Source organism: Aythya ferina (assembly GCF_964211825.1).
Source record: "Aythya ferina genome assembly, chromosome: 3".
NCBI classification, from domain to species: Eukaryota; Metazoa; Chordata; class Aves; order Anseriformes; family Anatidae; genus Aythya; species Aythya ferina.
The window spans coordinates 56,458,850-56,472,479 of NC_140298.1; the positions used below are offsets into that span (position 1 = coordinate 56,458,850).

Genomic DNA, 13,630 nt, shown 5'->3' on the forward strand with positions numbered 1-13,630 from the left:
CTGCTGAAGCATCGCGGCTCCGCGCTGTCGCCGGCCGTTACCCGCCGTTATTAACGGCCCGGCCGCGGTGCCCCCGTCAGGCTGAGGCGCGGCCCCGCCCCGCCCCGCCCCGCCCCGCCCCGCCGCGGGGGATTCCCCTCACGGCCGCTCTGCCCCCGGCTGCGGCGGGAGCGCGGCCCCGGCCCGACCCGGCGCGGCCCCGCCCCTCCCCGCACGACGTCGCGGCCGCTGATTGGCTGCGGGCGGCCCCGTGGGCGCGAGCCCCGCCGGCCGTTAACCGGCCCCGGGGGGCTGAGTGCGTGTGTGTGTGTGGGGAGGGGGCGGCGGCGGCCGTTGGATATAACGGCCGTGTAACGGCTGTGGGCAGGGGGGCGTGAGGGGAAAAGGAGGGGAGGCGGGCGGCCGCGCGGGGAGGCTCCGCGCTGCCCGGCGGGACCCGCATGGGGCCGGCTCCCCGGGGAGTTCCCTGCGCGGGGAGGGGCCGGGGGCAGCGGAGATCTCCCCCGGAGGGGCGAGGCCGCGGCCGTGCCCCCGCCCCTCCGCCCCGCCTCCCCCCGCCGCCCCGCTCCGCTCCGCTCCCTCGCACAGCCGCGCGGGCAGCGCCCATCACCCCGCGGCCGGGCGCGCCCCTCCCCTCCCTCCCCTCCCTCCCTCACACGCCGCCGCCGCCGCCGCGCTGGGGGACCCGGTGACGTCACGGGCGGCGCGCTCCCGGCGCTGGCTCGGCGCTCGCCGCCCCGTAACTTGTGCCGTGGGAAGCGGCGCCAGGAATAGCCCGGCCGCGCTGCGAGCTGCGAGCCCTGCCTCGCCTCCCCGCTCCGCTCCGCTCCCCTCCTCTCCTCTCCTCTTCTCCTTCCCGGCCCCGGCCTCCGCCTCGCCCCCGTCAGCGCCGCGGTGATGCTGGTGCGTTCCCGGCGGAGGGGCAGCGATGAGCTCCCTTAAGATCAATACGCGAGACAGACGCCCCTTGGCCGCTGGAATATCTCTGCCTGGCCTTATATAAAGACACGCCGCCGGGCCGCCGAGCTCCGGGCACACGGAGCGCCCGGCGGGAGCACCAGCACCGCCGCCAGCAGCAGCAGCAGCAGCAGCAGCAAGGGCACCGGGAGGGCTCCGCTCCCTCCTCCTCCTCCTCCTCCTCCTCCTCCGCCACTTCCCAGGTGAGCGGCTGACAGCCGCCCCGCGGGGCCGGGGGGCACCGGGGCTGCGGTGGGAGGTGGGGGGGGGGGCGCTTGACAGGCGGCGCTGGGGTGGGGAGGTGATCGCCGACCCGGCGGTGATCCAGCCGGAGGGGCCCGTGGGTGCCGGGGCCGGGCCTGTGCGGGTGACACGGCGCCGGGGAACGCGGGGAATACCCAGCAGAGCGCACGCCGCCGGGGAGCGGGCTGCCTTGCGCAACCCCCTGCCGCTGCGGGGACGGGGACGGGAGGGGGGGGGAGCGGGGGGCGCCCCGGCCGCGCTCTGCCCGCGGCCCCCCGGGGAGGGGGGGATAAAGGACGGCAGGGGGGGTGCCCGGGGCCACCCGGCGCGGCGGCGGCGGCCGGAACGGGCTGGGGAGGGGGCGCAGCGGGGGGACACCCGGCGCCGGGCTGTGTGTGTGTGAGTGTGAGCGTGTGAGTGTGTGTGTGAGTGTGTGTGTGTGTGCATGTGAGTGTGTGCGGCGGCTGTTCCCTGAAGTGGGTGGGCCGCGGGCCCGTTCCGGGAATGTTCCATGACGTGTGAGCGCCGCAGGAAGGGGGTTCGCCAGGGGCTCGGCCGCCGCCGCCGGTGGTGCTGGTGGCGGTGGTGGCGGCGGTGGCGGCGGTGGCAGCGCAGGGTCTGCCGGGGGCACGGCCCCTTATGTAAGGCGCGCGGCCCGCCGCCGTTATGTAAGCGGCAGCCCCGGGAGGCAGCGCCGGGCCGCGCAGAGCCCAGCAGAGCCCAGCCGAGCACAGCAGCGCAGAGCAGAGCAGAGCAGAGCCGGGGCGGGCGGCGAGGAGATGAGAGGGGAGGGGAGGGCAGGGGAGGGGCGGGGCGGGGAAGCCCGGCCGGGGCTGGCGGGCAGGCGCCGCCCGCTCCTGCGCCGGGGGAGCCCGCGGCGGATGGCCGGGGGGGGCCGGGCGGCGGCGTCCCGGCCGCGGGGGCTGCCCCCGGCGGGGTCCCGGCGCCTCCCCTCGCCTTGTCGCCGCGGGCAGGCGGCCGGGGCGAGCCCCGGGGCCGCGATAAAAGCGCTCCGGGAGGAATTCCCGGAAAAAAGGGCTCGCCGCTTTGCGCGTTACTTGGCAGCGCGCTGGTCAAACGCTGCCGCGAGGTGTTTTGTTTCCTTAATATGGTAATTGCAGGAATTCAGCTTCTCCTCAGACGTTAAAGATCTTTTATTCCAGCAACTCCGAAGTACCCTTTTGCATTAAGCTCACCGAAATAGTCCTGAATTTCGGTAGGAGCGTTCAGCTCGCTAATTTCCCTTCTCTCATTCCGCAATGAAGTAAACTTCGGCGTAAAACCCGGCTCCTATTTTTTTTTTTTTTTTTTGTACGCTATTAAATACGGAAAACACATGCCTACTTAGCCAAAGGTGTCGCTCTTATTTATTTATTTCTTAATTTACTTCAACTTGCGCTGCATCTTGCCCGGGGATTGCTCGGGGAGGAGCAGGAGCGGTGCAGGAGGGCGGCGGAGGCAGAGCCCGGGCGGGCCGTGCTGCTGCAGCTCCCGGCGCAAGGGGGCTCCGGTCATCGCCCGAGCGCGGGGACACCGGCTCATTACGGTAATTGCTGCGCCCGGGGAGCCGCCGCACCGACGAGGAACAAACGCGGTGGGCCCGGCTTTGAAATCCTCTCCTTGTAGGTTACCGCCGGCTGCCGGAGGAGTTCGATCCTCGGGCCGTGAGGACACGGTGCGGAATCCCGTGTTTTGATAGTGAAAATGATAGGCGTGCTCCGAAAGTGCAGCTGGTTTTAAAGATAGGAGCGCCTTTGCCTGGTCGGCTTGCAGCGTGCGGATGTGTTTGGTTAGGTGCACGGTAACCAGGAGATTATATTTATTTACAGCTAGATGTTAAATCTTTCCTTATCCTTCCAGGCAGCAGATACTTCTGAAAGTTTAGATATGGATTACCCGAAACTTTCTGCGGGATTTTTTTTTTTTCCTTGCATTTCTCGTTTTACAGAAAAAAAAAAAAAAAAAAAAAAAAAAGCAGCATTGCAGTTTAGGCTGGGAGGCTTTTTTTTTTTTTTTTTTTTTTTTTTCCATTGAAGTTTTTCAAAGTTACTACCATCTTCGGTAAATAAATCTAAGGTTTTCAGCAGTGCAAAGGACAGCCACGGTATGGTACAAAGCCAGGGCATCATTGCTTTTATTGATGGAACAACCCAAATTCTTCAGGTTTTATAGGATGCAGCGTTGCTGTTATTTTCCAGTGGCTACTGGGCAAAGCAGGTATACACCCCGGCTGTGGTGGCGTGCCACAGCGTCGCTGCTGTGCTAAGAACAAAAGTGAGCAGCACTTGTCCCGAGGCACAAACGCAGAGGACTTTTAATTGTGTATCCAAGTCCGGTGGTGTGGCAACAGCGCAGAACGCCTCTTTGGAGAGACAGATTTTTAGATTCTCAAGTGACTAGATTGCCTCATATGTGAGATCTGTTTACAAACCTTCTTGTTACTATGAAGACAAAACAGAGAGCCATATGCATTCATGTGGTCCTTGCTGAATAATGGTACATGTGTCTGCTTGAGCGTTTGGCAGTATATCGTATTTAGTTTATGTGGTGGCACCCTGCAAGGCCATTCTTTTTTGGCTTTTAACTGTTTCTCATACCCTCGGCTGGGCTCAGTTGTGTGAATAAACTTAGGGCGCTAGTCTGCGTGTTTGCGACCAAGCTGGAAGATTTTAAAGCGTGAAATTTACTGTTGAGCGTTTTGCCAAACTTTCTGGTTTATTTGCATGTTGAGGTGCTTCTTTTCAAAAGAATTAAAGCGAGTTGGATTTAAACAAAAATGAAAGTAACGAGTGCCATTTTGCACGTCTCCTCGTTGCTTTCAAGTCATCGGCAGGGCAGTTACTGTTACTGCGTTTGACGTTTAACCATACCGGGTGAGGTAACAGGAGCAGAGGAGCTGCGTGTCCGGCAGAAGAGCTCGGTTTGGCTAAATGCTGCGATACTTACCCATCCAGAGAGAAATACTTGCTATTTAAGAGTGATACTGTAGGTGGGAAGATCAGTTATGTGGCTTGTAGCATGTTATGAAATGAGGCAAGCTATCTTTCAAATTTCAGTACGGCGTGGTTTTGTAACACGCTGTGGTTGGCTGTATTGATAGCTCTGTACCCAGCTCTGCAGGTGGAGCTCAGCGAACACCACTGCCACGGCACCCGCGCTTGGTTCCACCTGGGAGGATTCCAGATGAAATCCTCAGAGCTGAGCACCACCAGCTTTCTCCAGCTGTCCTAGCTCCTGGTGCAAGTCAGGTCCAGCAAATGCTGGTTCTTACGTCAGTGGCCTTCACAGGGTGAGGAGGGGAGAACCTTTCATCTGCCTTACCTCAATCATGGGGAAGAGACACGCGAACCTGAGAGTGCTGGGTTATAAACCATTGGTCCTCCCCGCAGGAGGACTGCAAAATCATGAGCAGGTCTGGTGGGTTCAAGTCTTCAGCAAGAGTTAATTGCTAGTACTCTTGGGGATCTCCACAGAAGTGTTGTATGCAGCCTCTGCATACCTTTGCTACTTGAAAAGTTTGATAAGTTATGAGGAAGCTGCTTTAAAAATCTTTGGAGAGGCAGGTTATTTTTTCTTAACATATTTCTGAAGCAGCATCTCTGAAGTGGTGTTATGGATTAAAGTAACTATTTTTAAAATTACTTGGGTTTTTAGTGATTTTTTTAAATTATTTTTTTTTTTTGAGTAGAAGGAACTGTCTAGCAGTTCCTGAAGAAGTAAAGAAACTGTAGGCTAGACAGAAAATAGAGAATAGCGTTTTTCACTGGTGTGTTTCAATCAGTAACTTTGGATGCTGCATTCAATTAAAGTAGCACAGAATTATCACATAAGAATGACAGTTTCAAGCTGTCTGTGACATTTTATTAGGAAACAGCAGCTTTCTACAGCTTTGTTTCTCTTTGTAGAGCTTACATGGTTTTTATAAGACATTGCAACAACTGTTATATTATGGCAGGAAATATTAAAAAGCAATTCAGTGAGGCTGTATTTTTCTTTCTCAAGTGAAATTAGGACTTTTAAAAGTGCTTGTCTGACAGCCCGAGAGCCGAAATCCATTGCAAGTAGAAGTATTGGAAGTTTTTCCATCATAAGCAACTGGCGAGCCACTACTCAGACCATAAGAAATCATCAGTGAATTGAAAGGATAAATTAATCTGTGGAAGCAATCAATCTTTGCATTTTTTTAATCTGAAATTGGCAAATGAAGCACTGCATACTTCTGGTCTTAGTATAACGAATTTTTGTTCGTAAATTAAACAGTTGACTTGAACTAATGACTCATTTGTAGTGGGTTGCCCTCAGTAAGATTCGTCCCTAGGAATCTCTCTCACAGCACTGTGGACGTGGAAAAGGGGTGAGAGGGTATGGGTTGGAGAAGCAATCTGATGCGCTGTTTCCAAATCCCTGATGTGAAATAATCAGAGGACACACAAGTATCTTTGCCTGTCAAGTTAAAAGTCTCTTAGCCTTTTTTTTATTATTTTGTGATGAATTTCTCTCCAACATTACTACGGTCTAAATGTAAGAGTTTCCTCTTGCTGTGGAGGGTTGTGGATCCATTGCTTTGTGGATTCTGGATACTCGTTTTCGTTTGTCTTTCAGGTACATTTTGTATGTCTGCAAAACAGTTGCTCTCTGTATGCTAGCAGAGTGTGGACCACGAATGTTTATGCTCACAGCATTGCTTGTGTTTCTGCATTTCCTCCTCCTGCCCTGGGCATGCCTCTTTTACTGTTTCATGAAATTGGATGTTGCCTCTTACTTTGTCAGATCTTTGTGTGAGGAAGCAAAAACCTATCCGTGTTTTTTTCCTCCACTTTCCCTAGATGGAGATCTCAGGGCTTGTGCTCAAGAAAACACACCACTTACATGATACTATTCTTCAAGTTCTACAGCGTACCAATGTGGATGTAATTATCTGATATAAATTCCCCCAGCATGTGGTTACGTTGGCATGACTAGTTTGTATAGTGATTATATCCATTTTTTCTGAGTGTGTTTATGCACATTCTGTCAGACTAGACTAGGTCTCAATGGGAAAATTCTTCCTAAAACTGATGTGGAAACTGTAATTAAGGTAGTAAAGTAGTTGGTAATGTTTGTGGTCATTTTGTGCACACGTGGGTTTGTTTTGTTGCACCTCAGTTTGTGTAACAGAAAATAGTTTTATTGGCTCATTTTTTCATTTTTACTTGCAATTGACAGCGCTGTCCTAATAAAGCCACCAAGTCTGAAAAATACCACTCGAATGTGAAAGAAATTTCAGCTTGCAGGAAAAGGATTATAGAGAATATCTGTATGTAATTTTAATTCATTGCAATTTAGTAAGTTGTAAGAAGTTGCTGCAACTCCAGCTGAAATCTCTGATTTGTGTAAACTGCCAAAGGGTAGAAAAGGATTTACAGTATTTTTTTTTCAAGTCACACTTTAATTGCTGTTGTGTTGTCCAAGAGGATCTCCAGGTTTGATTGCCACGGAAAGTTAATTTTTTAAATAGTAGTATATCATAAATTCCATACAGAGGAAAGCAGTTAGGTAATTTGCATGTATAGTTCAGTTTAGCAGAAAAGTAAAAACTAGAGGAGCTAAAGGGAATTGAAATTACAGAGCCAGGTGACGTTTAAAGGTAGTGAATAAAGTTAAAAGACCTTTCCCGAGCCCTGGTGGTGCTCCTGGAATGTCCCCGCGCTGGGCTCGCTGCTGGGCTGCCAAGGCTCAAGTGCCTGCTCCTTATCCAGTGCTTTGTGAGTCAGCAGGAGTACGGGACCTGTGCTACTAAGCAGTGTAAAAAGCTGAAAGAAATACCCAATTACATGTTGTAGGATGTGATATCATCTCAGAGAATGTAATAGAGCAGAATGTTTAATTTTGGTGAAATAAGATTATTTGATGAGCGGTTTTCCCGTAAAGCAGTATCTGTGCTCAGGCAAGGCAGAAAGGAGCTTTGTGTTTAAAACAAGCGAACAGGACCGGATTGGGATTATTAGAATTAGTTCTATTAGGCAGTGGAGTTTTGTTGAGTATTGTTTTTTCTGCTCAATAAGAGAAATGGCCCATTCTCTTTTTTATGTATTTTGTATTTGTGGTTTGCATTAAAACAAAACACGTGTGGCGTGTCAAGAAAGAATAGTATGAAATAATTACTGGGGTTACCCGTCCTTGACAACAAGGCATGACACTGTTTAGTTTAGAGCAAAAAGTATTTAGTTTAGAGCAAAAACTATTTAGTTTAGACCAAAGTCAGTATTCAACAGAGACTGAGCTGCTGGCACATGTTAACAGCGTTCATAGTTCAGTGCACGGCACTGGAGTGTAGTCTCTTCACAAGGGTCCTACCTCCAGGTGTGTGCAGTTTTGTGTTCCTTGTCTTTCACAGACAGCTCAAATAGTTAATCACCTGGAAAATGTATCATTATTTGCTCTAACTGCTGTTAGCTTATGTGGCGTTTGGGAGCGATTTTCTTTCTTTCCATACACGCATCAGCGGTGGTAAAGAAATGCTCTAGGGAGTGGTGCCGGCCCCTCTGTAGCTGCCGTCTGCGTGCTGACAGCGCTACCTGCATCCGCTGTGACACCTCCGAGCGCCGGTTCCCTGGGGAATCAGAATTTCTAAAACTGTTCTGCTGACGTTGTAGGAGAGAGAACCCAATTCGCCATCTTCTGTCACAACAGAGAGAGACTGGCTTTTGACTTTTTCCTGTTTAAAATCAACTATGTTTGGGAAGACAGTTTTGGAAGCTCTTTATGAAGCAGTGTCTCTTCTTACATTTGTCGAGGCAAAATAGTTATTTAATAAGGAAGTTATGTATCATTGGCCAGGCATTCGTAGATTCCTACAGTCAAATCCCAATCCTCTTGAAAAGCTTGTACACTCTGGTAAAGGTAGGATGTAACTGTGAGCTTTCAGACCCTAGTGTCAGATGTTGGGATGCAGTGTGATGTGATAGTCTATTTGATCACCAGGAGAGGTCATGATACTAGGCTCTTAGAGCAAAGCGACTTTGCTTTAACATCTCTGCAAAGCTATGTGAATAGAATTGCTTTCAAAATTCGTAGTGAAATTATGTCAAACAGAACTTGTAGCCCCTTCCATTAGTTTGTGCTTGGTCCTACAGTAATGGCAAAATTCCTTCAGAAGTGAGTGACTCGAGTCTGTCTCCTTAAAGCTTAAATAAGGGGTAGGCTATGTGTATTTAATTGGGAAGTACAGCTGAATTTTGGTATGAGCTTGCGAAGGTGTTGCTAATTCACTGAAGAAATTTGTGATGAGTGTGAGGACAGGAGTCATTTACAATGCTCTTGAGTTGGAAATGATGTTAGTGAGAGGGTGTTAAGCAATGTTAGCATGATAGTGAAATAAAAACTCACAGGAAGGTTTTTGTTTTAGAGCTTGCATGGTGCCAAATACGGTGTTGCTACCTCTCCAGCAGTTTGGTGTGGTGGCAATGAAGTTGAGATGGAGAGGGAGTAAAGTTTGTCTAATAAGTTATCTGTCATGTTTGATCCATATTAGCTCCATAGTGTTCACATCATTTTTATTTTTTTTAATTTCTGATTTACTTAATTACTAATTAAAAAAATACACAAATCTGTACTCATCTTTGACCTAATTTATCAGAGTGGGTAATGTTAATTATTGGTAGAAAACTTCAGAGTCAGCCATGCATTAGTAAAACCAGCACATAATGTGGTGTAATTAACAGTGTGTGTTTGAGGCAGCCACATATTTGTGAAGGAGTAAGGCTGTGAGTTGGAACTGGTACTTACTGGTATGAAGGTTCCCTTAGCACTTCTCTTTGGTTTGGTTTGTTGTTGCCAGGACTTCTGTCCGCAAATGTCAGGAGACAAAGGGATGACACAGAACCTTGATTTTCTCTGCCTTTTTTTTTTTTTTTTTTTTTTTTTTCCTCAATCTGCTCACTAATAGCTGAAAACTGTTACTGTATAGCTGTTCAGTGATGCCATTAAATTGGTTAGTGATCTAATCCACACTCTGAATTCCACACTCTGTGTGGTGCTGTTATAAACAGGCTTAGTAGAGAGGTAAGAAAGTAATAGGCAAGGAAATAGGCATGTATTAGATCCTCCAAAACCTCTCTTCTGGAGCAAGGATGGGGTATGTTTATACAGCACCATGGTAATGTGTGTTTTGCTTTTGGGTTGTACAGATTTCAGTTTCCAGAGTTGATAAGCCCAAACCTTCCTTCATGGCAAGTTAACCCAGGCGCATTCACTTGTAGAAGAAGTGTGTAAAGAGAGAGCTTCTCTTTTTGTTTTGGTCTGTCTCCTCTGTGATACTTTATACTGGTCTTTCTGGGATCTCTTCTTGCTCTTCTGTAGCACTGGTGCAGTAGCCTTGTGGAGATGCACCCTGATTTTCCTTGCCTTGCTCTCCAGATCACCCTCTGCATGGCAGGAAAGACAGAGACGTGCGGGACAATGCAGCTTCTTTACGCATGCCTCTCCGAAGCTTCAGTGCAACATATTTTCCACAAAAGGAATGACTATGAGAGAAACCTTCTAATTTACTTCCTCTCTCTCACACAGCCACAGTAATTAAAGAAAAAAAAACACACACACACACAAAAAAAAACCACAAAACCCAGGAGGTTACTAAATAGACATTTTTGGATGTACGTTGAATGAGGCGTAGAGGGGAGGTTTAATAAGATGGGGAGGGAGGTTTGGATGTAGCTGGCAATGGATTATAATTGTCTACAAGAAGTTATTTGTATTAGATCAAGTCTCCCTCTAATGTTAAGCCCTCAACCTAAAGAATATTAGTAGTGTGGCCTTTAAAACCCCTGTCAAATTGTGGGATGTCCAGTCTTGACAAGTAACTAAGATCCAATAGAAGTCACTGAATTCAGTGGTAGCAATCTCTATTTCCATTGTTTGACTTCTCCACAAATAATTTACCCTCAGAATACATTGAGGTACACCTTCTTATCTTGCTCATTGCTTGCAGGTGTTCTTTACATTTGCTTCTGTGCTGTGTTGATTTAATTTAGTTGCAGTATCATTTGATCCTGCTCAATAGTTCAACATGGTTAACTAGCAAGCAAGGGAATAAATTTAACCAATTTTGGGCAGACTCTTTCTCTGTCAAGTGGGTTGTCTGGCAAGCCAAGAGTGTAATAAATAGATTTTGTGGCTATTTACAGACTTGTGCACTAGAAAACAGACAGCCATGCTTCCCAGTCTCATTGCGTAATTCAAGTGGTGTCACATCCAGATGATGGGATTATACCTGTGTTTCTCTCAGCCAAAAAAAAAAAAAAAGAACATTTTTTTCTCCTGAATTAGTGTTTTCACATATTTTTTTTTTTAGTGTGATCTGTTTATTTTCAAGAGCTTTGCTACGCTGCACAAAGAAATATTTAAGTGTGCATGTACAAGTGCATGTGTATACACCTACATTGCCTTATGTGATCACAGCTTTTGCCTCCAGTCATGTTCTGTCTCCTCTGTATTACTGAATACCAGGAGAAACTTCATGAGAGCCTCTGGTTGCAAGTCTGGCTTATTTGTCACTGAGAGGAAGATTTGACCTGCTGCTAATCTAGATTCAACTTGTGCTATTTTTTAAATTTAAAAGAAAATATTTAAGCAAGCTTGGTTTGGTTATTTATGTGTGAATATTAGCAGTTATTGTACGAATTTGCATATAGATGCCTATCCACGGCCACGTTTTGTTAAACAAGTGAACAGTCATATTCATTCTCTGTACCCTACTGTGCACTCCCTGTGGGGTGGCTGGCTCCGCAGTCTGCCCAGGTGACCTTTCTGAAGTGGTGTTCAGCATTGGTGGTGCCACCAGGCTCAATATTCATCCGATAACCGGGCACAGCTCTTCTTACTGCCTGTGACTGATCAACCAAGAACGTGTCTTGTGAGCCCCTGAAGATGTTTGCCTTCTAAATTGAGGCACTTTGAATTCCTTTTATATCCTTTTGTTTCTGAGGGCCATAACCATTTCACTCAGTCTAGTCAGGAGGTTAAAGGATTATTTCTGAAGCCCTGTTGGTGGTGGTTCACGGCAGTCAACTTGTGCATGGTGCTCATTAACCCTCACACTGCTGGTAAGATCATTCAGCTCCGTGGCTGAACTAGCGGGGTGCCAGGTCTTTATGGCTGGAGCAATGGGAGTAGAAAGTCAATTTGTGAACAGACTGACTGTGTAAATAGATTATGTGAATGAAAATACCATTAAAAAAACATTTGATAATGCCAACTCCCGTCATCTTGTTGCTTGACCTTCACTTTCTCTGTCAGGTTCAAAACTATCTTACCCTCATCCCCCAGTTTTCTGACCAGTGCCCCACAGCTGAGATGGCACCAAACTGTGCTCAGCACATCTTGTGTTACCTTGTCAACTGCCCCATCTCCTGTGAATAAAATAAAAACTGCGCCCTTTTGCATCAAATCCTGACTCTGACAAAAGTGCAGAATGGCAGGTTTTTATTAATTTTCATGGGACCAGGATTTATAGTTATAGGTAGGAGTTGTACTGCTGAAGTAGCGCTCCTCGTGACTGTCGGCGTGTCAGTGGAAACCTTCATGATACGAGGTTTGTTCTTCAGAGGATATAGGAACACTAGATGAGAATATTGGAAAAACTGTCTACATGGAAACAGCCTCTGGATACTTGAGGCAGAGAAGATAAAAAACAAAAGGTGCTCTCAACAGAAATGATTGTTACATTGCCAGATGGTATAAGGTAATTTGGAAAGAAAGAGTAAAGATACATTACCTACCCCAAGGTGCTGCCATTGTGATTTGAATATAAAATGTGTAAAGTCTTAGGTACAAGTGTTGGAACTGACAGTGGCTTAGAGCTGTAGTTTCAGCTTTGTTTTATTTTTTAACTCATCTGACAAAGAAACCCACCTCTTTTCATAAGGTCTCATACCTTCTAGTTTGGCATTATTGCAAAGTTGTTTTTCTTTTGCTTCTTGTACTCTTCAGCATTAAAAAAAGGCATAAGAAATCATTGTTTACAATAGGATTGCAAGGTTCTAGTATGCTGTTGCACTGTAGTGTAACCTACCTGTACTGTGTAGTTTGTGCTCCACCTGAAACCCAGTGGCACCAGCTGTGTTTATCCCTGATCTCTGGGTTTTTCTTTGCACTTTCACATTTTTAAAGCTAATTTTAAAAGAATCTTGTACCCCTTGGTTGATTAGAGGGGAGGCGGACTGTTTTCTTTTCTTATGTGCTACAAAGAAAATAAAAAATAAATGTGGGGGAAAAACCTAGATCAACCAAGGCTTATGACGTGATTTTAAAATGTGTTACCTTGGGCAAAAGGGGCCAGTTATTGGAGTAGTTCTTGAGTAACCTAATTGTTTGATAAGGATCCTTGCCTGTTTAAGTTGTTTGGTTGTTGGAAACATTCCATTTCTAAATTTGTGCCTTACTGCATACCCTGAGGTATGTGCACAACCCACTGTAATTGCACAGTTTATTATTTTATTAATGAGAGCTATGATAATGTGTTGGCTCTTGAGTTCTCTCCAATCCAGGTTTGGTCTCCTAATTGCCCAGGGTTCTGCGATTCCATCGTTTGTTCCGGGCATGGTGATGGGGAGCGAAAACATGGTTTGAGGAAATCCAACCTTGCCCTGCAGCCTGTAGTTGGTGTGCTGCTGCAGCCAATGGCTGGAAAGGCAGGGGATCTTTTTAGCACACCCCCGATGAATAATAATAGGAGGCAGAAGTAAATTCTTACTACATAATCCCAAGTACCTGAGACTTTGCCAGCTGGAAGGAAAGGGACGCACACCTTAATTGGCCCTCCTAACCATAACAGAGCACCCCTTTCTGCTGCTTTGATCTGGGTCTCTCCTGACTGCTGCTTTGCTCGAGTGGCTGGAAGACTCATACGTGGTTTGCTGTAAGGCACAGCACGGCATGCAAGCACCTGGCGTGCAATAGCAGCTCCTATTTTTAATGAGCCTTAGGGGGAGCAGGCGTATGAGGGTGCCTGCTCCTGTGTTCCATAAACTACGTCTGTGTCAAGACACCAGGCTTAGTAGTAAAAGAGCAGGAAACAGCATCAGCAGAGGTGTGGTCTGCAGAGGAGTTAGGGAAATCCAGTGTGCTATGCCTGTAGCACTGGAGAAAAATCCGATCTTCCTGTACAAGAGAGGCAGCGAAGCCCCACCACCTGAACTACTGAGTGCTGGCTCCTTGGTGCCACCAGCCCTGGGCTCTGGGGACATGGGGACAGCCGGGTGCCTTCAGCCCACAGGACGAGGACGGTGACTTCTCAGCGAGAGCTGTGCATGCTGCCTCCATACTGCACCGGGTGGGATGCTTTTCCACAGCTTCTCAAACTGCTCATTGCAGCGTTTGGCTCCTCTACAAGGGCTTTTCATAGCTGTAGCCCCTGTGGCTTGCTGCGGCATGGTTTTCTTGTGGAACAGAT

The 13,630-nt window shown here is 48.2% G+C and overlaps 1 protein-coding gene across 10 annotated transcripts in view; it reads left to right on the plus strand.

Moving 5' to 3' along the window:
* The first annotated feature begins 300 nt into the window (after positions 1–300).
* Positions 301–13,630, plus strand: part of HIVEP2 (HIVEP zinc finger 2) — a 134,861-nt gene continuing 121,531 nt past the window's right edge. For 8 of the 10 annotated variants that reach the window (XM_084514499.1, XM_084514493.1, XM_084514498.1 and 5 more), the window contains exon 1: positions 301–1,160. The gene's annotated coding sequence lies outside the window, so the exon portion shown is untranslated. Of the gene's footprint in view, positions 1,161–2,141; positions 2,747–13,630 lie in introns of those variants that run through there. The other 2 variants (XM_084514501.1, XM_084514496.1) reach the window with 1 other exon arrangement.